General features: G+C 37.4%; 1 pseudogene; it reads left to right on the top strand.

Moving 5' to 3' along the window:
- The first annotated feature begins 219 nt into the window (after window positions 1-219).
- LOC105540669 overlaps window positions 220-22495 on the top strand; it is a 63007-nt pseudogene continuing 40731 nt past the window's right edge.

Here is a 22495-nt window from a genome sequence, read left to right as displayed (position 1 = left end):
CAGGAACACTCAGGCTAGCGGGCAGTGAGGGTGTTAATTACAATTTGGATATAAAACCATTTTCCTAGCCCACCTTAGAGAAGACTGTTGCCGCACTAGTTGAAATGGTTTCAATAGCCTCCCTTGCAAGACACTTCAGATTCAAAGAATTTTCTTTGTAAAAGCAGGAAGGGAGGTGTCACAGTTTTCCATTTAGAGCAACAACTTTAAGTTCTTGCCATGGAAAATTCGGAGAAGACAGAAGTGGTTCTCTTTGCTTGTGGTTCCTTTAATTCTCTCACCAACATGCACCTCAGGTTGTTGGAGCTGGCCAAGGACTACATGAATGGAATAGGAAGATAAAGAGTTGTCAAAGGCATAATCTCTCTTGTTGGCGATGCATACAAGAAGAAAGGACTCATTCCTGCCCATCACCAGGTCATCATGGCAGAACTTGCCACCCAGAATTCCAAATGGGTAGAAGTGGATACAAGGGAAAGTCTTCAGAAGGAGTGGATAGAGACTGTTAAGGTGCTAAGGCACCATCAAGAGAAACTGAAGGCCAGTAACTGTGATCACCAGCAGAACTCACCTGTGCTAGGAAGGCCCGGATGGAAGAGGAAGTGGACTGAACAAAGACAAGATTCTGATCAAAAGGAATCCCCTAGAGCCAAAGATGAAAGGTGCGCCAAAGGTCCATCTGCTGTGTGAGGGTAGATTTCTTGGAGTCTTTGGTGTTCCCAGTTTGTGAAGAGTGAAGATATCATCCAAATCATGGCAGATTATGAGCTCATATGTATTACTTGATATATATTACCACGGGAAATTCAGATTAAATTGGAAATGATGCTCAGAAATTCATCTATGAATCTGATGTGTTGTGGAAACACCAGAGCAACATTCATACGGTAAATGAATGGATGACTAAGGACATCTCATTCACAATTCTGGAGAGTCCTCAGAAGGGACCAGAGCATTTGCTAGTTGGCACCAGATCTTGTCCAATAATACACTGAAAAGCACAATTTGTACAGCTCTGAGAGTGAAGACAGGAACGTTGGGATCATCCTGCCCCTTTGCAGAGAAACACTGCAGAAGCTAAGGCATAGGAATTCTGCAGCATGATGTTTTGGACTTCCCTTTTGGGGATTTGAAACAATCTGGGTATTGGTAACGGGGGCAAGAAATTGTGATCCGTAGCATAAGATAAAGCTTAAAAGTTTAGTAAAAATCAGTGGTAAGTTAAAATCAGGATTTATTTTTATTAGAAGTTGCTAAGATGAATGTTTTCCACATTTTTTTTTTTTTTTTTTAAGAATGTACGAATCTCTTTATCTTTAAGCCAAGAGATTAGCAGCACACTTAAACCAGAAGAATTTTCAGTGAAACTAGCTAGAAATAAGAAGTAAAATTGAACTCTACCACATAAAAGACACAGAGTGTGAAAAGTAAAAGTTCATTTAAAATTCTAACTTTGGTTATGAAGGGAATTGACATCTTCTGGCTGCCTGTTGCTGGGTAATCAAGAGCCAGGATAGACAAAGGAAGGAACTCTTACAGTGGTGATCTTGTAAAATGCACCATTGATAAATCATCCCCAGTTATGCAAAATAATGATTGTGAATTTGCCTGGCAGAAACATTGCACCAATAGTGAGTTTTCTGTGTCACATATCAGAATGGTCGAATAAACTTTGGCAAGACTTAACTGCCCAGAGCTCCACCTTTGGAGGCAGGGAGTGAGGTCCAAGCCCTTGTATGTTTAGAAAAGTATGTAGATATTTCTGATGCCCACCAGAGATAGAGAGTTGCTGCCTTACAGGTTACACACATTCACTTAGCCTTTTGTGAATCATGTTCTGGCCCTGGCCGTCTGCCACCTCTTTATCTTCAGAAACAACTTCAGAGATAACATCATGCTGCCTTGAAATGAGAAAATCACAGAGAATGAGGGGTCTCATTCAAGGAATTTATAAGTCTGAATGCTCTCAGCCTTTATTGATAGTTTAATCAAAAGATCTGAGTGGGGCACAGTGGCACATGCTCTGTAATCCCATCTACTTGAGATGCTGTGGCCGGAGGGTCTCTTGAGCCCAGGACTTTGAGACCAGCTTGGGAGAAACAGGGAGAGTTCATCTTAAAAAAACTTGGGAGTTTCTGAAGAGCCCCGCTCTTTCTCTGTTCCAGCCCACTGTGAATCTGCCATTTGTGAATTTAAGCAGAAAAGGGGTCTGTTTTCTTATACTTTTCCTCTTCTTGCCCTTTTGTATGAAGTTTAACTAAAAGTAGTACTGTCAAATCATTAGCCATAGCTGTATGATAAAAACTGGGTAAAATTTCATGGAAGTTCTACCAATTGGGAAAATGAAAGACTAGAAATAGCTTTTTGTAAAATAGTTTCAGGGTTTGTGAAAATAGTTCTGCGATAGAAACAGGACTAAAATTAAATTTCTAATGAAAATAGAATAATTTGCTTTTTTGTAATTTCTATTTCTTACCTATACCACCCCAGATTAAGGGTTTGAATTGCAGAAGAAAAACATAGAATTGTGCAATTGCATAGTCAGACCTGAATCTACAGTTTAAAAAAGGAAAATGTTAAATAAGGTTAAGCAAATGTTTATGCTATAGCTCCCAGCTTATTGCCACTAAAGCCATCGGGCCAACTCCCAAAGACAGGGAAGGCGAAAAGCCCCACAGCTAGCAGGTTTCATTATCCATCTGCCGAGTGAATGAAAGATTGGAATCTCAAATCCTAGAGATGCGAGTCATTTTTCTACTCCTTAGCCTTTTGGAGTTTAAGAGTTGAAGCAGCACTGAAAAATAACAATTGAGCAAGATGAAGCTATTATAACGGAGCTTTAGTTTCTTCTGGGCAAATTCTAGTTCATCTGAAACTTCTCTCATGCTGTCATGCCTTCCTACTTAGAAGTGCCCGGGTCCTGCTCACCTGTGACAGCACTAACCTCAGAACCTCACTGGATGAGGCACGTGCAGGAGGCCTGGTAATGGGGAAATGGAGCAACAACGTTATACAAAGAACAAGTTGCTTGGTTTTTTCTCCCAGTTCTGAGGATGCTGCTGATGCTGCCACATAATAGTACAATTTTGGGTGTCCTCCTGAACAGAACTTCCCCTTTGAATAATGGAAATAAGAACAATGAACTTCGTAGGAGAATAAATACTGATAACTGTTGTGACTTTCTTTAGGAAGAAGAAAATATCTCATTGTTTATTCCCTACTCCATCATCCACGTAATTTGCTTTTGCAATGTGAATTTAGAGGAAATACGTGATGCTGGTATTGGGTTTTGTTTGTTTTTTTGATGCTGGGGGTTTTATTTGTTGTATACTTTACTCTGTATATTGTGTAATTTGAATGCAACAAACAAAGATGCAGGAAAAGTCCTTTATTGGCATCTTCAAAGACAATTTAAAGATCAACAAAACTGAGTTGGTTTCTTTTGAAATAAACAAAATTACCAAACCTTTAGCTAGACTAACCAAGAAAGAAGAGAGAAGCCTTGAATAAATGAAACTGAAAATGAAAGAGATGTTACAACTGATACCTCAGAAATACAAAGGATCATAAGTGACTATTGTGAACAATTATACTCGTAGTTTCTGGAACGCAAAGTAGCAGCGATGTCTTTATTAACTAGGACTAAATGTTCAATTACCCCATATGGTAATATACTTGTAAAAAGGATCATTGTGTGTTAATTGTTCTTGGCCAGAATATCAGGTGATGGAGAATAGTAATATCATCTTAAGAGAGTTGACGGCAGTAAGAAAAAGATATTAACAAATGTTATTAAGATAAGATTATAATTTTTGATTTTATATTTATATCATTAAACTATAAATGATTTTACATTTATAGTTTCAACGGCTGTCATTTTAAAAATGTTTTTGTATATACAGCTGAGGCAGCATATGTATTTTGGAAAGCAGAATACCATGCTTAGAAGTTAATAATGCAAACTTAGTCACTTACTAGCTCAGTGACATCTGATGACTCAATTAACCTCATTGTGCCTTGGTTTTCTCATGCATAAAGGGAAAAATAATAATAGTGCCTTTATCTTATGGAGATAAAGTAATGTTTTATGGAGTTAATACCAATAAAAATCTTAGAAGTGTGCCTGGCGTATAGTAAATGTTACACATACATTAGTTCTAATTATTTGTAGAGAGAACATTAGTATTCTGGTCTTAGCTCTGCTGCTCTCTGATTATCTGTAATCTTGGGCAATATATTCTGATCGCTGAGCAGCCTCCATTTTCTTCTGTAATAGGTGCATAATATTTCTTTATAATGTTTTAATGAGAAAATGGATACAAAACTATACATAAAAAATTCCACGATTTAAAAATTTATTTATTGCATAGTATAAAAAGAATATGTGATCTCCGGTTCCATCCATGTTGTTTCATATGACTGGATCTCATTCTTTTTTATGGCTAAATAGCACTCCACTGTGTATATATAACACATTTTCTTCATCCAGTCATTTGTTGATGGACACATAGGTTGCTTCCAAATCTTGACTATTATAAACCGTGCTGCAACAAACATAAGAGTGCAGATATCTCTTTGATATACTGATACTGATTTCCTTTCTTTTGAGAATATATGTACCCAGTGGTGGGATTGCTGCATTGTATTTATGCTAAGTGAAATAAGCCAGGCACAGAAAGGCAAACACTTCATGTTCTCACTTATTTGTAGGAGCTAAAAATCAAAACAATTGAACTCATGGACATAGAGAGTGGAAGGATGATTATCAGAGGTTGGGAAGGGTAATGGGGGTCGGGGGGAGGTGGGAATGGTTGATGAATAAATAAGATAGAAAAACTGAATAAGACCTAGTATTTGATAGCACTACAGGGTGACTATAGTCACTATAATCACTTAATTGTATACTTTTAAGAGCGTAATTGGATTGTTTTTAACTCAAAGGATAAATGCTTGAGGGGGTGGCTACCCCATTCTCCATGCTGTGCTTATTTCACATTTCTTACCTATAACAAAACATCTCAGGTACCCCATAAATATATATACATCTACTGTGTACCTACAAAAACTAAAATAAATAAATAAATAAAAAGAATGTGTGAAAATTATGGAGAAGAACAACAAAAAGAATGTTCTAACATATAGAGAACAGACCAAAGATGATATAGTCTTGATTGATAGTTTGAGATAGTTTTTAATTCCATTCCACCAACCATTTTTTACTTCCTTCCTTCTTTCTTTCCTCTCTTCCTTCTGCCCTCCCTCCCTTCTTTCTCTCCTTCCTCTTTTCTTCCTCAGTAGATATTCAATAATTTATCACACATTTGCTGAGAAACTATACTCTAAAGGCCCAGTGCTAGCTACAAAAGCATTCTCCACACGTGGGAGAGTTCAGGCAGATAGTAAAGAACCAGTTACACTGAACATCCATGGATGAGTGGGTAACACAGATAATTTAATCTTCAGGTTTGAAGTTTCACAAATTAGTGACCTCAGGATAATTTGTGTGGCTTTTAAAAAATACAAATTTCTAGACCCCACTTCTCGATTCTACCAACGGGAATTCTGAAAATGAGGGAAGGGAAATTGCAGAGAGAAATGGTCTATACTTTCTAACATTTCACCAAAGAATTCTGATGCGGCAGGTCCACAGACCTTGGCCAGTTTGAAAATTTATTGAAATATCTTATAGTTCATTCCAATGTAAGTATATGATTAATCATTTTTAAAAGATAATTTTATATAAACCAAAAAATATTGTCATTATTGCTTTCTTAATTTCAGCATGTGGGTATTGTGATATAGGTTCCTTTCATGATTTTCCAAATACAATGTCATCACTTAAAATGTAGCAATACTAATCACAATAGTAGAAAAAGAAACACATTCCAGCACCTTCTATACCTAGATCCAGAATTTTTGTCCAGTGATATCAATCACCTTGTTCCACAAATCTAAATTTGAGATAAATCCTCTTTTTTTGCTTAGGTGGTTTTGTTTCATTTTTATTCCACATCTGAATTAGTCCAAACTGTTGATAACAAAGGAAAGAGGTGAAGAAGTATAACTTGATTAGCCGAAATCCATTCCCACTATGAAAAAGAGCATGGAACCAGCCTGTGAGCAATGGTGAGTAACATCATCATTACTAACAAATGTGGGCCATTTTTAGGTATTCTAATCTTGGGCTTCAAAGTCTAAAACATTAAAAAATAAAAGAATAAAATTTTTTTGTTTAAAGCAATGCTGGTTTTCTAATGGCTCAAAGGTCAATCATCGGCTTATGTCTAGTAAAAATGAGGATTACGTGTTATCTCTTTTAGAACCAGAAAACAAGATAATATTGGAAAGCAGATTGTTAGAAATGAGGCATTTTTGATGTGTCTGATTATTCTCTCATTCAACATATGTCTAACCTGTGTGATTCTTCTGTTAAATAATATCTAGGCCAACTAGAAATCTACACAATATTCCTAGGAATGATTATTTTCTATGGGTTTCAGAGCAAGTACCAAAAATGTATAAATATCTAACATTTATTTTTCATTTCTTGAATGCTAAAGCATGTGAGCATCTTGGTCTATTATATTTAGTCAAGAATATCTTTCCACTATTTCTGCATTAAACATTAATGAGTAGATTCCTTCGGAAATTTGGCATTTTGTCCTGCACTAGAATTAGAAAAAGTTTTCTCCTCAAATAACTGGAAACAGCGTGTGTTCTGTTTATTGCTTCACTTCAAAGCCAGCCTTATAATTCCTTTCTGATTTTGTCTGGACAAGTTCAAATTAGCTACTACATGACTAGCCCAGACAGCCTTTCATAATCAAAATTGGTTGGCAAATGGTAAGACCTTTGGCCACAACTGTGTTTTCCTGTGCTGTTATTAATTGTCTAGCTTAGAGGAAACGGAGAGTTGTACAACTGCTCGTTTTCTAATGAAGTTTCTTAAAATCATAAAATGGTATAGTAGAACAACAAAAAAAGGCGCTCTGAGGATAAATTTCATCCTGTGTTTCTGTGGAAATAACTAGATTTTGGTTGTATTTTTCCCCAATCTGTGAGACATCAATGCTTTTGAAAAAAAAAATGAGTTATTAGATTAAAAGATACTAAAAATTAAGCTCCATGTTTTATTAAATTCAGCAGAAATAAAATTACTCTGTCAGAATGCTGTGAAAGGTTTTTAAACATTTGCTCTCACTTTCTGTACTCATTTAATCTCATATTAGTAACAAAAATTTTCAAAACTGGCATCATTCTGCGGGTCATATGTTGCATAATAGTAATACAGTTGGTTTCCCTCATTTAATATATGGTGTCTCTGAGACTCCTGGAGGAGTCTCAAAATCACAGAGACAATTGCTGGCAGAAATAGGGCTTGATTTTATGATCTTCAATGCATAGGCCAAAGTACTTTGTAGTAGAGTGAGCTGCTTCAACTACTAACTCTTAATGAAGATGTAAGGAGAGCCTAGAAGACTCAAATTCAGGCACCTGTGCAAGTCACTGCCAGAGTTCAAATTGATTTTCAGTCTTGTATAAATTCCAAAACATGTAGGTGTTGAGTTCCTGGACACTTCCCTCAGAAACTTTTGACAGATAAAAAAGTACTTTGAGCATTTTTAATACAAATTTTATACTTTATTTTAAAATTAGAAGCATTAACTTTGTAAAATAATTAATTTGGATGACTGTATAATCATTTCAAATTTTGACTTTGCCTGGAAATTCAAAGGATAGCAAGTTCATGTGATTTATGCATTTCTTTTTCTTCTTTCTTTCTCTTTTTTCTTTTCTTTTCTCTTCTCTTCTCTTTTCCTTCCTTCCTTCCTTCCTTCATCTCCTTCCTTCCTTCCTTTTCTCTCTCTCTCTCCCTTCCTTTCCCTTCCCCTACTTCTTTTCTCTCTTTCTTTCTTCTTCTTTTTTTGATGGAGTCTCACTCTGTCACCCAGGCTACAGTGCAGTGGCACGATCTCAGCTCACTGCAACCTCTGCCTCGTGGGTTCAAGAGATTCTCCTGCCTCAGCCTCTCAAGTAGTGCACACCACCATGCCCTGCTCATTTTTGTATTTTTCGTAGAGACAGGGTTTGCCGTGTTGGTCAGGCTGGTCTCAAACTCTTGACCTCAGGTGATCCACCCGCTTTGGACTCTTAAAGTGCTAGGATTATAGGCAAAGGACTGTGCCCAGGACTTTCTTTGAAAGAAAATTTCTGGATACAGACTGATATTCAAACTGACAGCACTGGTTTTGTCTTTTTAATTAAATCTTCCTTGGGAAATAGACTATCTAACTGACACTGTTAATTTTTATAAATGTCATTAACTATCAGAAGATTTTTGAAAAATGAAACAGCTCCACAGATAAGTCTGCATGCGGAAAATGTCTGAACTCTTAGATTACCCAGTCAAACTCTAGTTCTCTTCTTGATCTGCATGTTACTGATTGTCAAATTAGAAGAATTAAGTTAATTATGTTGTCTACCTTCTAGCATATACTCATAAAAGTATGTATAAGTATTTAGTTTCTAACTTACCAATACATTCATATATTAATGTTCTAAATGTTAGTTTCTGAGTAGTATATTTCTAACTTACTTTGTAATTTTCCAAAGGAAAAAAATTCTATAAATGGTTTCAAAGTACCCAAATTATTAAATAGACATATTTTATATATAAGATACCTCAATTATAATACATAGAGCATGATAGAAATTTACCATCATGCTTAGCAGTGTGTGAATGTTTACAACATGCACAGAATTCCAGGAAAGCAAAGATAAGCCTGACTCATTCTTAATTGAACCAGGGATTACTTCATCCCAATGGGCAATGCCTTTCTGTTAAAGTAGAATGAATTCTCTTTCAGTTCTATAACAATAGCAAATCTTATCACTTTGAAGGCTGTAGAGGGCAAATAGATGGATATCTTAGGCACACTAGGCTTCAGACCAATTAGTTGTAGTCATTTAATAATTATTCAAAGGCCTGTTAATCCCAAAGTGTGTGCTCTTGTCACCAGAAACACCAGAAAAACAATTTTTTAATAGTTGATTTGATAAGCAATAATTGCAAATCATTTATCTTATTTTATTAATTTTGAATACACAGTAGTCAATAAGAAGTTAGAATAAATAGTGGCCCATTGGGAAAAGTCACGATAATGGATGCTAAGAACCTGATCAAGAGCTTAAATAAACCAACAAGCGTGGAATCAAAAACTTTCATAAGAAAATCCTAGTTGATGAACCTATTTAGTTGATTTGCAAGGGTTATCGTCATTGATACCTCTCCCTCAATACGACAAAGGGTCTGTAGAATGGCATCAACTTTTCAGCAGATCAGTGCAGATTTATCGTGGAGCTGATGGAGGCAAATTTCTACAGACTCTTCCTAAGGCCTGGGAGGATCCCTTTTGCAACCATGTGGTCTTATGTTGTTATAAAGTTTACAAACTATTCTTATCCTTTAAACTTCTTTTTTGTTATTCTTCTGTTAATGAAATGTGCCCTTGGAGTGGCCATAGGGAAAACGAGTTGGGAACACATTTAGTTTGAGTTTACTGCAACATGTTTATGTAGGTTGCATTTAGTGGAGACGAAAGTATTTGAGTGCTATACACCAGTGGCAATGAGCATGCAGATCCAGCACACAGAAACCATCTCTGCCTAAAGGAATCAGGGTTTTTTGGACTTATGGATGGTACCAGGGTTGGGGCAGATATAAAGTAAGCCTGCTGAATAACTTTTTAATCAAGAACATAAAGTGCTAAAAAATATAGGAACATATACAGAGACTCGGGAGCCAGCTTGAAGGGGCTCCCAATGGCCATGTATGAGATAATTTGATGACCAAAAAATTAAATACAGTAATGAATTATAAATCATTGAATAAATATAAATTTATGAATCTACATGATAATAAATGAATAAGCTAGTAAGTAACTGGAGGAAAAGAAACATGCGCAATAATAAGGCAAGTGGATTAAAATATTAGCTGTGGGTAAATCTGGATAAGGGTCTCTACAGTTTTTCTTTTACTGTGTTTATTTCAAAACAACTCTCAGTAAGTTGGAGGCTATTTTCAAATTAAAAGTTTTTTTTTTTTTTTTTTGTAAGTAGGTTACTGCTAATTTCTCCTGTGCAGGAGTGATTTTCAGGAATACGCCTATGGCCACTGTGTCCACTTATCCAGCGATGTGACCTCATAGTGTGATAAAAATGGGTCCTGTATGACTCAGCACACAAAATATAGGCTAGTAGAAAGAAAAAAACATGGTTTAAAATGCATTAATTCAGAAGATAATGTGTAGGAACTTTTTCTATCAGCTGTAACAACTGACATTTAAGTTCTTATTAGTTCCTAATGCATAAGAAGATCTCTCCTTATAGAAATATAATTGGTATTGCGGGGTATGCAAGTATAAACATAATCTTTATTTCAAAGTTTGGTTAGAAACTATGCAAAATAGAATGTACTGTAATATCTGTGTTTGATGGGGTCAAATGTGAAGTAATGCTATAATAGTGAGTACATCTGTGAGTGAAAATTTATATCTTATATATCCTAACATATGGGATCATGTCTGAACATATCTCCTTTTACCTTGCCCTGACAAGTCTGGAACTTTCAGATAAAACAGCATGCAAAATTGCTTTTGACACAGAGAAATGGTCTGAAGAAAAAAAGTGTTCCTACATTTTGTATCAATGATTCAATTCATATAATATAGTTATTACTTGATCATACAATTAGGTAACCCAATACATCATGTCAGACAATTTCAAAAGCATTTGAGTTGCTCCTGTCTATGGCATATGGGATAGTGAGTTATAAAATTGAAAGAAACTCTTTTAAACTCAAGAATGAAAAAGCTTTGATCAATCACGCTAAATCAAATACTGAATTTTCCTTATATTTGGATTTTTTTTTTCCACACTTGTGCTGTTGGTCAGCTTTAAAAAATTGGCCAGGCATGGTAATCCCAGCACTTTAGGAGGCTGGAGTTGGAGGATCACCTGAGTCCAGGAGTTTGAGACCAGCCTGGGCAATGTAGTAAAACCTCTCATCTGTGAAAAATAAAACTAGCTGGGTATGGTGATGCACATCTGTAGTCCCAGCTATTTGGGAGGCGGAGGTGGGAGGATTGCTTGAGCTTGGGAGTTTGAGGCTGTAGTGAGCCGAGATCTCACTACTGTACCCTAGGTGACAGAGAGAGACTGTATCTCAAAATAAATGAATAAATATTTGGTAACTAGTAATTATTTCCTGATTCTAATAAATATTGTTTTCCTCTATCGGCAGACATAGAATGTGTCATTGTGACTCTTTTTGTGATATTGACAGTCGTTAATGATCAATGCCAGGGTACTTTAATTTGTTAGAGGGTGCAAGATTAGAGGATTTTAATTAACTTACACCTTAATATAATAGTACAAATCCTTCCATAAAGAAAAATTTCCCTCTAGCTATGGTTACACAGTAGTATACTTTTCAAAGGGAAAGTATGAGGGGTAATGAAGCTCATTTCATAATGATAAAGGGTTCAATTAATCAAGAGGACCTAACAATGCTACTAATGTATGCACCTAACAACAGAGTGTCAAAATAAAAAAAAAAGAAAAACTAAAAAAACTGATATAAATGCAAGTAGAAATAGATAAACTCACAATTAGCTGGAAATTTTAATAACCCTCTCAATAACTGATCAAACAAGTAGACAGAGAATCAGCGACTATGCAACAGACTTGAACAATACTAATAACCAAATTCAACCAACTGACATTTATGTAACCGTGTACTTAATGAGGAGAGAATGTACATTCTTTGTAAGTGTACATAGAAAATTTACCAAGATATACCATATTCTGTGCCATAAAGCAAGTCTCAACAAATTTTAAAGGATTTAATTATACAGTGTATGTTATGTAACCACAATGGACTTAAATTAGATATTAATCAGTGACGGACATCTGAAAAAGTCCCTCATATTTGGAAACTAAATGATACACTTCTGAATAGGCTATGAGTCAAAGGAAATTTCAGAAAGTAAATTAGAAAGTATTTTGAACTAACTTAAATAAATACGTACTCAAAATTAATAGGATGCCACATAAGCAATCTTTAAAGGGAATTTTATAGCACTAAACCTACATTCTAAAAGTCTTAAATCAATGACTTCCACTTTAACCCTTAGAAACTAAAATTAAGTACAGTACTTTCAACCCAAATTGAGCAGAAAAGATAAAATAATAAAGAGAACAGAAATTAACAAAATAAAAAGCACTTACAACTGTAATGAAAGTTAATGAAAGAAAAGCTATTTATTTTAGATGATTAATAAAATTTATAAACATCTAGCCTGACTGATCAGAGAGAAAAAAAAGATGAACAAAATTACCAGTATTAGTGGTGAGAGAGATGATATCACTACAGATTTTATAAAGAATAAAATAATGAAAAGAGAATGTATAACTCTACAATAACTTAGTTAACATAGTTGAAACAGAAAAATTCCTTGAGGATAGAATTATCCTGATACCAGATCTTGACAAAAACAATACAAGGAAAAATATATCTATTATATACACATTTACATTTATTTATTTTAAGGTAAAACACCTCATGAGTTCATATTTATACTTCCAAAATAAAATTCAGAGCTATAGGTTGGGCGCAGTGGCTCACGCCTGTAATCCCAGCACTTTGGGAGGTCATCTGAGGTCAGTGTTCAAGACCAGCCTGGCCAACATGGTGAAACCTCGCCTCTACAAAAAAACAAAAATTAGCCGGCCATGGTGGGGGACGCCTGTAATCCCAGCTGCTTGGGAGGCTGAGGCCGGAGAATTGCTTGAATCCTGGAGGCAGAGGTTGCAGTGAGCTGAGATGGCATCACTGCACACCAGCCTAGGTGACAGAGTGAGACTCTGTCTCAAAAAAAAAAAATAAAAAGTAAAAATAAAAAAGTACATAAAAATAAATAAATAAAATTCAGAACTATAGGATTTTTAGTGATTCCCTTATAACATCTTTATCTTCTTTCTTTAACATGTCAAATATCTTGGTTCTCAAGAACATTTAAGCTATGTAATTAGAATGACACATCATTATGCCTTTGTTTTGTTCCATATTATACATTTTATTGTCTCAGAAAGCCATACCAACACTATCCCTGATATTATGATAATTGAAAATATTTAAATATTTTAGTGTGTTATTTCTTTATGTCTCCCAGATAATGCAGTAAATTTGTTCTCTCCTTGGAAAAATTAAAACGCCCACATTTTTCTGACCTGAAATAAAATGTAAGGTTTTAAGCTGACACGCATGTGATATAAGAAAGATATTAGACTTTATAATTAGATACACTGTGATTGAATTTCTGCACTACCATTTCTAAGCTTTTGCATTTGAGCAAGGTCATTTATCTTTTTTGTTTTTGAGACAGAGTCTCCCTCTATCACTCAGACTGGAGTGCAGCGGCGCCATCTCTGCTCACTGCAAGCTCCGCCTCCCAGGTTCACGCCATTGTCCTGTCTCAGCCTTCCCAGTAGCTGGGACTACAGGCGCCCACCACCACGCCCGGCTAATTTTTTGTATTTTTAGTAGAGACGGCGTTTCACCGTGTTAACCAGGATGGTCTCAATCTCCTGACCTCGTGATCGCCCGCCTCGGCCTCCCACAGTGCTGGGATTACAGGCGTGAGCCACCGCACCCCTCTGGTCATTTATCTCTTGAAACTGTTTTCTTCATCCGTGGAATGGAGATCATCTCTACATTTCATAACTGTTAAGTATTAACATTCATGTGTTACACTTAAAGTGCCTAGCATATGGTAAGTGCTCAATAAATAAAAGTTATTGTATCTGAAAGAAATATAAAGATAGACATGATGGCTGGAAATCACCTTGGATATATTACTGAGAAGTATCTTTCACATTCCTACTCTACAATGTGGCTATAGTTATACACAGGAATGACTCAGGTGAACATTTATTATTCTTAGTATGTGTTTACACACACGGCTATGTCAGAAATCCTGAGTCCTTTCACATACATTTACTCTCTAAATGCTGTCACTGAATCAGTAAGGTATTAATGTCTTCTTTTACATTTGAAGAAATTAACTCAGAGAGTTGAAGTGGCTTTGAGGTCACAGTAATATATTCTTGCCCGGAGACAAGAAAGAGCACGGAGGTATAATGCCAAAGTGACCAACATCATGACTTTGGAATTAAAACTCAGCGCTCTGTCTTGTCTCCGGCACAAGAAGCTCTATATTACTATGAAGTATGTATACAACCAAGGCATTACACAGACGGAGCAGTGCAAATGGTAGGAGCCTGTCTAATTTCCCTTTAGAGGTTCTAGTACTACTGCTCTCTTCCTCTTTATTTTTTCCGGAGCACACATTCTGAGGCCAAGACAATGTGTTTACGGAGGGACGTTATTGGGGACATATTCAGGAACATTTCAGTAGAGAGGTCTGGCCAAGAGGTGCTGGTATATTTTCCATGTGATCCATTTTTCAGCTGAAGATGTGATTGGAGGATTATCTCCCAGCAGTTACTGCTTGTTAAACTGTTTTAGTTTCTTCATTTGAAAGGCTTGTGGAATTAAGCTGTGATCCACTTGTAGTGGAATACAGAGTAGAGACAAACCAACCACTAGAAATGGGATACAGACTAGAGGAAAACACACTTGATTGTCTTAGTCAAGGATGCCGTGGCTGGAAGAAGACTTAAATGAGTTGCTATCTGCCAGACCACAGCATGTGGCAGATAAACAGAAAGCAATGAGGTCACGCAGAAGTAGCCCATTACGCTGAACACAAAAATAGAAGCCTGACAACCCAGCTTGGTGTGATGTTAAAAAGCACTGGACTGGCAGTCAGGACATGTGGGTTCCAGTCCTAGTGTTAGTGGCAACTTGATGTATGGTTTTAGTCAGTTCCTCCTGTTTTTGGCCTCAGTTTCTCTGCTTATGAACAAATAATGAAGGAATAAGATTAGATAACACCTATGGCCTTTCCTGGTGTGGCAATCAATAAATATACATTTATTTAACACCCACTATGTGCCAGGAATTTTATTATGTCCTGGGAAAACATTAGTAAACAAAACAGACTTGATGCCTGCCCTCATTTCAACATGAAGAAAGAGCCAACAAATGGATTGATCTGGCCTTCAGAGGCCTCAAATATCACCTAGGGAGTAAGAACACTCCAGGAGTTCTTTTGCTAGGCTTGAAAGGGGATATGTATTTGCATTAAAATTGCAACTTTACTGCCATTCTCTAGCTTATACTCTCATTACTTCTTGCTGCAATGGTAACAGTCACCTCTTCACCAGTCTCCTTGTTCCCACTGTCGGTCTTCATATAACCATGCAAATTGCTATCAGAAATTGTTTTCAGTGTTTTCAGAAACTGTCAATATCATTCCCCTTTTCAAAAGTCTTATTTTCCCTGGAACACAAAAATAAGTACAAATTTCTTAAGTCGAAATTCAAAGGCTCTTGTAGTCAGCCTGAAATCCCCTCTCTTATTTTCATCCATTACATGTATACATGTATTAGTCTATGCTTTGTTGTTTTTCCTTTTTTGAGACAGAGTCTTGCTCTGTTGCCCAGGCTGGAGTACCATGGCATGATCTTGGCTCACTGCAGCCTCCACCTCTTGAGTTCAGGTGATTCTTGTGCCTCAGCCTCCCGAGTACCTAAGACTACAGGTGTAGTCTTAGGTACACGCCAGGCTAATTTTTGTATCTTTAGTAGAGACAAAGTTTTGCCATGTTGGCCAGGCTGGTCTCGAACTCTTGGCCTGAAGTGATGTCCCCTCCTCAGCTTCCCAAAGTGCTGGGATTATAGGCATGAGCCACTGCACTAGGCCTAGTCTGTGTTTTAAAGGAGACAAGCTACTTAACAGCTACAATCCCTATCACTACAATCTGAGTTGTCAGTTTCTGTCACTACATCAAGAGCTCCTGGACAGCAGAGATGGCTCCTTATATGTCTCTGAGTCCTGGTGGTGAACCTGCCCTTGGTGGCACAGTAGGCACTGTAAGTGTTTGTGGAATTGATTGGTTGCTCTTTTAGCAAGATCTCTCCTACCTGTTTTGTCTCTCACAAGGCAAGCTCTCAATAAATAACTGCTGATTGTTGTCTAAACTAGTATGATCTTTGAACTGCTAGCATTGGCTTGATCTAGGAACTTGTTAGAAATGCAAATTCTTGAGACTTGATCCAAGCTTTTTTTTTTTTTTCTTTTTTTTTTTTGGCAGGGTCTTGCTCTGTCACTCAGGCTGGAGTGCTGGAGTACAGTGGTGTCATCATACCTCACTGTAACCTCAACCTCCTGGGCTCAAGAGATCCTCCTGCCTCAGCCTCCCAAGTAGCAAGGACTACCAGGTGCACACCACCACACTCAACTAATTATTTTATTATTCTATTTTGGAGACGGAGTTTCACTTTTGTTGTCCAGGGTGGAATGCAATGGCCTAGTCTTGGCTTACTGCAACCTCCACCTCCCAGGCTCAAGCGATTCTCCTGTCTCAGCCTCCAGAATAGCTGGGATTACAGGTGTGCACCATCACGCCCAGCTGATTTTTGTATTTTTAGTCGAGATGGGGTTTCTCCATGTTGGTCAGGCTGGTCTTGAACTCCTGACCTCGGGTGACCCACCCGCCTCAGCCTCCCAAAGTGCTGGGATTACAGGCGTGAACCACCATGCCCGGCCTAATTATGTTATTTTTTTGTAGAGATGGAGGTCTAGCTATGTGGCCCAGGATGCCAAGTATCTTCGAGAGTGGGAATAAGGATATCTCCAGAAGTCTCCAGAATTGTTATGCATGCTAAAGTTTGAGAAGCACATTCCTAAACCATTACCAGGAACTAACTTATAGATTCTGGGAAGATGCTGACTCATGTTTCATTTAATAAAAATGTGGTTATTTAGCCAGTGCCAAAACACCAAGGCTGGGAATTCCATTAGTTGGTAGAATCTTAAGACATAGCCAAGATAAAGCCTGAGTATTGGCAAAGGTGGGACAAAAGCCAAGAATTTTTTAAAGTCGCTTTGCTTACGATGGCTCCAGCTGTAGGGTTCTGCTCCACTCCCAATGAAAAGTAGCAAAAATCAACACTTGCTAAGTTCACACAACTTAATGAAACTCCCCTGTAGTGTAGTATTGATGTGTGTTAGGCAAGAGCTAGGGAGGTGTTGATATGCTAAGCCTCACAGAAAGTACAATTTTATTTTATAGGAACCTTTATAATATCAATCTTTTATTCACTAATTAGATCATTTATTATTTCCACTAATATTTATTGAGAGCCAATGATGTGTAATCTGTGTGCAAACTACTGTGGAGTTACAAAAATAAGTAAAAGGCACAGTCTTCATAGTTAAATCGCTGACAGTATAATGGAGGTAACACACAATGAATATGCAATTTTAAAACAATGCCATTTGTGTTAACTAGGAGTAAATAGCAGCTGTCAAACCACCCGGCACATGAACACTAATCCAGTTTAGAAGGCTCAGAGAGGCTTCCTGGAAAAATTAGTAGGTTAGTTGAGGCCAGTAGCATCAGTAGGAATTATTTAGGCGATGGGTGCAAGGAGAAGGAATGAAGTGGGGAATGGGGCGAAAGGATGTTGCAAGTAAAACATATTACATTAATATAAGCCAGAAAACAGGGTGGGAACCGCGGCAAGGTGCCTTCATGGGACTGTAGGTTGTTCATACTGGACAAAACAGAGAGTACAAAATGGAGTGAGGAGAAATGAGGGTGGTGAGATACAGGACCAAATTGTGAAAGTCTCCCAAACCACAATAAAGTCTTCTAAACCGTATTTGTCCTGGAGAAGGAGTGAAGGAGATTAGAGTGGGTGGGTGGCAATCAGCCAGAAACAACTGAAAGGTTTTAAAGCGGTGAAATAGCTACAGTCTATTTCTGCTGTAGAAGTAGTGTGGCTACAATGTGTGTAACATTGGAATGGGAGAAGACTGGAGGCAGGGAGGCCACATAGAAGAATGGTGACTTGAATTAAGTTGCAATGGAGAAGGAAGAGAGGTGGACTCAAGAGGGTAAGTACTAAGAAGCAACAGCTTGATGGTATACTGGATGTGGAATATAAGGTGGTGCCTAGGTTCAGCCTTGGGGAAAACAGTGGGTATGGGTTCACTGATGTAGGGAATTCAAGAATTGTAGTGCAGTGGGGATCCAGGGTTGAAGGGGACAGAAGTTTTGAGACAGTGATGACTAAGTGACCTGCTTTAATTCCAAAGTGAGAGCATATTTGAAAGCTGTAAGCCTGTTGCTCTTCAAAAGCACACTGTGGGCCTGGTGCATTGGCTCATGCCTGTAATCCTAGCACTTTGGGAGGCCGAGGCAGGCAGAGCACTTGAGGTCAGGAGTTCGAAACCAGCCTGGCCAACATGGTGAAACCCCGTCTCTACTGAAAATACAAAAAAATTAGCTGGACGTGGTGGCAGGTGCCTGTAATCCCAGCTACTCGGGAGGCTGAGGCAAGAGAATCGCTTGAACCTGGAAGGCGGAGGTTGCAGTGAGCTGAGATTGCGCCAGCGCACTACAGCCTGGGCAACAGAGAGAGACTCTGTCCCAAAAGACAACAATAACAACAACAAAACAAAAACACACACACACTGTGAAACTACCAGTTCTCCTCTGAATTTCCATGCTATTTCTGAATGAATATGCTTCATTGCACAGAGCAAGGGCGTGCTGGGCACGCTGGATCAAAGGTGAGGCTTAGCAATAACATTGCTTTTTGTCCCATTATCCCGTTCAGTGAGCCAAGGAAAAGATTGAAGACCAAAGACTCTGCTCTTGTGTTGCTCTATAACCTGCATTTTAATTTTTTAGTTTGTGAAGTGGGAGAAATATTAACTTATTTTTCACAGCTGACCTAAAAACTTTTTAATTAAATATAAAACATCCTAAAAATTGAATTTGATTATAAATGCCTGACAGCAAACTTGCACAACTTAAGTTTTTAAAAAAATCCTAATCTGCAAAACTTAATCATTCTGGAACTGTTTTGAAGCCACAATCCCTGAATTTTACTGACTTTTGTTTGTTTATATTTTTTGATATAGGGTCTTGCCCTGTCACCCAGGCTGGAGTGCAGTGGTGCAGTCACATCTCACTACAGCCCTGAGTTCCTAGGCTCAAGCATTCCTCCTACCTCAGCTTCCCGAGTAGCTGGGTCTATAGGCACATGACATGCCATCTAGCTAATTAAAAAAAAAAAAAAATTGTAGGGGTGGAGTCTCACTGTGTTGCCCAGGTTTGTCTCAAACTCCTGGGCTCAAGCAATCCTCCTATCTCAGCTTCTCAGAGTGCTGGGATTACAGCCGCGAGCCACTGTACCCAGCAAAATTTACACAATTTTGTAAACTGTGTGTTTGCCATGCCATCTCAAGCTCAGGGAGAATATAATATTCCATCTACATATTTAAAAACAGGTAATATGTTAACCTAAGAAAACCTTGCTTTGGGATTAGAAATGCAGAATACTTTTCATACATTGCTGCTGCATATCTAAGCTTTTGGCCACTGGTTCTACATATGATCTATTTAATGATCTATTTTAATGATCTATTTCTGTTTAATGATCTATTTTCCTACTTTGATTTGAAGATGATGTTTTGAAGGAAAAAAAAAATCCCATGATTTGTTTCAGAGAATTGAGACTTGAATCTTGGCTTTGTTATTGCCTAGCTGGGTGACTATTGGGTGGGTTTCTTTGTTGTTTATACCTCAACTATTTCATCTGGGCCTGTAAAAGTATTCCCTTCAGACACTCTTGATTCATAATCACTTTCTCAAGATAATCACTGGCATTCAACTTGGTCCTGTGCTACATTAGTGCAATCTCCTCAAGCCCGCATTTTTGTCCTGGTAACATCTCTGTTTTTCTTGACTGCTTTTTCCTCTATCCGCTCATGCACACACAAGCTGTTTGGTTGGATAATTGAAACTAAAAATTATAAATTCTGGAAAATCCTAAGATACTTCTAAATGGAACCTATTTTTTTTCCTCTTTCTTTATCCTACATCTGCTAAATAGCTTTCTGGAGCCCAACTTCAAATTAAGCATCTTGGAAATAGCAGAAATATTTAAATTGCCTCTGAATTAGTTGTGAAAACAATAAGATATAAGATATAGGTATTTATAAAGGCTTCATTGATACTGCCAGTTCCTATAGAGTTCCCCGAATATATTGGCTCTTGCTCCAGTATAAAGAAATGAATAGTAGTAATTTACAATGAGATGAATTGACTATTACATTTATTAAATTCAGCAGGAATTTCTCCCTCTGGATTTAAGACTCACTTACCACGCAGCTCAAACTCTGTCATTAGTTCCATCTTCTATTAAACCCCAAGGCCCTGTGAGATAATATTGATTGTGTGCTTCATTTGAATATGCCTTTGCATTCTCATTTCATGTCTATTCTCATGTTGATCCTCTGACTTGGCAGAATAATAGCCTGATTATTAACAAGAGTCTACATTTGCACAGGCATCTCCATGGCCTTTACAATAGCTGATTCCCATTTTGCAAAAGAAAAAAGTGAAAACTCAGGACAGAAATGCCACATTGCTAGAAAGTTACAGATCTGAGATTAGAAACTAGGTTTCACAGCTTCACCATGGTCATATTGCCTCTCCTGGTATGACTGAAACACAAGGAAAGGTACTTTTAATAAATGCAGCCACATATTATGTTGTTTAATAAGTTATATAGGAACAAATATACACATATTCTGACCCAATATGTCAACAGTGCTGAGGTTGAGATTTATTGGTCTACACTGAGGGTACAGCAAACTTTTGAACTGGCATTCTAAGCACTGGTCTTTGAAATTACTAGCAGTACTATGTAATTTGCTGATGGTAGAAAGGACTGACTCCTCCACAAAGTGCTTTAATTGCTTCAAATTTTAGTAGAATTGTGACAAATTTGCTCGTGAGATTTGAGGTTGAATTTTTTAGAATGAATTATATAGATTCTCAACTTTAGTCTAGAACAGCAGTCTCAAAGAGATCAAGGCACCCTTAGAGGATCCTGAAACACTTTTAGGGAGTATTAAAAACTAAAACATTTTTGTAATAATATTAGAATGTTGTTTCACTTTTATTTTCTTATGAGATTAGAACAAAGTTTTCCAGAGTCGACATGATTTGCAATATTGCAGCAAATTAAATTCAGAAGCCTATATGAGCATCCAGCTGCTTTCTATTAAGCTAGACATAAAAGAGATTTGCAAAGATGTATAACAACGTCACTCTTCTCACAATTTTTTATTTTATAAAAATATAATTATATTACTAAAAAAATACATAAAACTAGCCAGGCGAGGTGGCGGGTGCCTGTAGTCCCAGCTACTCGGGAGGCTGAGGCAGGAGAATGGCGTAAACCCGGGAGGCGGAGCTTGCAGTGAGCTGAGATCCGGCCACTGCACTCCAGCCTGGGCGACAGAGGGATACTGCGCCTCAAAAAAAAAAAAACAAAATATATACATACACACACACACACACACACACACACACATATATATATATAAAATTATTTTTTGGCCAGGCACAGTGGCTCATGCCTGTAATCACAGCATTCTGGGAGGCCAAGGCAGGTGGATCACATGAGGTCAGGAGTTAAAAATCAGCTTGACCAACATGGTGAAACCCTGTCTCTACTAAAAATACAAAAAATTAGCCGGTCACAGTGTGCGCCTGTAATTCTAGTCGTTCAGGAGGCTGAGGCAGGAGAATTGCTTGAATCCGGGAGGCAGAGGTTGCAGTAAGCTGAGATCGCACCACTGCACTCCAGCCTGGGCAACAGAATGAGACTTGACCTCAAAGAAAAAAAGTTATTGTTTATAAAAATGTGATTTATGTTAACATATAATGGGTTTATTCAATAAATAAATAAATAAATAAATAAATACTTTGAAAAGTCCCCAGTTTTCATTTCTAATATAGGAAATAGCAATAGATGTAACCCACAATAACAGAAGCACTTTGGAATCCTGAATATTTTCAAGAGTTTAAGGAGGTCAAGAGACCAAAATGTTTGAGAACAGTTATTATAGTGCAGTGCTTCTTAAACTTTAGTATGTGTATTAAATTTCTGCATATGTATAATACGTCAAACCACATGCTGATTCTCTAGGTGTGATGGTTCATTTTATGTCAACTTGATTAGCACACTGGGGTGCCCAGATATTTGATCAACCATTATTTTGGGTGTGTCCATGAGGGTGCTTTTACCATTTGAATAATTGAACTGAATAAAGCATGTTGCCCTCTAACATGAATGGGGCACATTCAATCAGTTGAAGACCTCAATAGAACAAAAAGGCTGAACCTTTCACGAGTAGAAGTGAATTTCCTCCTGCCTGACTGTCTTGAGCTGGCATATCAATTGATGTATTCCTTTGAACTAAAACTGAATGAAGCATCTTGGGTCT

Source organism: Mandrillus leucophaeus, unplaced genomic scaffold, assembly GCF_000951045.1.
Source record: "Mandrillus leucophaeus isolate KB7577 unplaced genomic scaffold, Mleu.le_1.0 Scaffold224, whole genome shotgun sequence".
Lineage (NCBI taxonomy): Eukaryota > Metazoa > Chordata > Mammalia > Primates > Cercopithecidae > Mandrillus > Mandrillus leucophaeus.
This window is presented reverse-complemented; position numbering and strand designations above follow the sequence as displayed.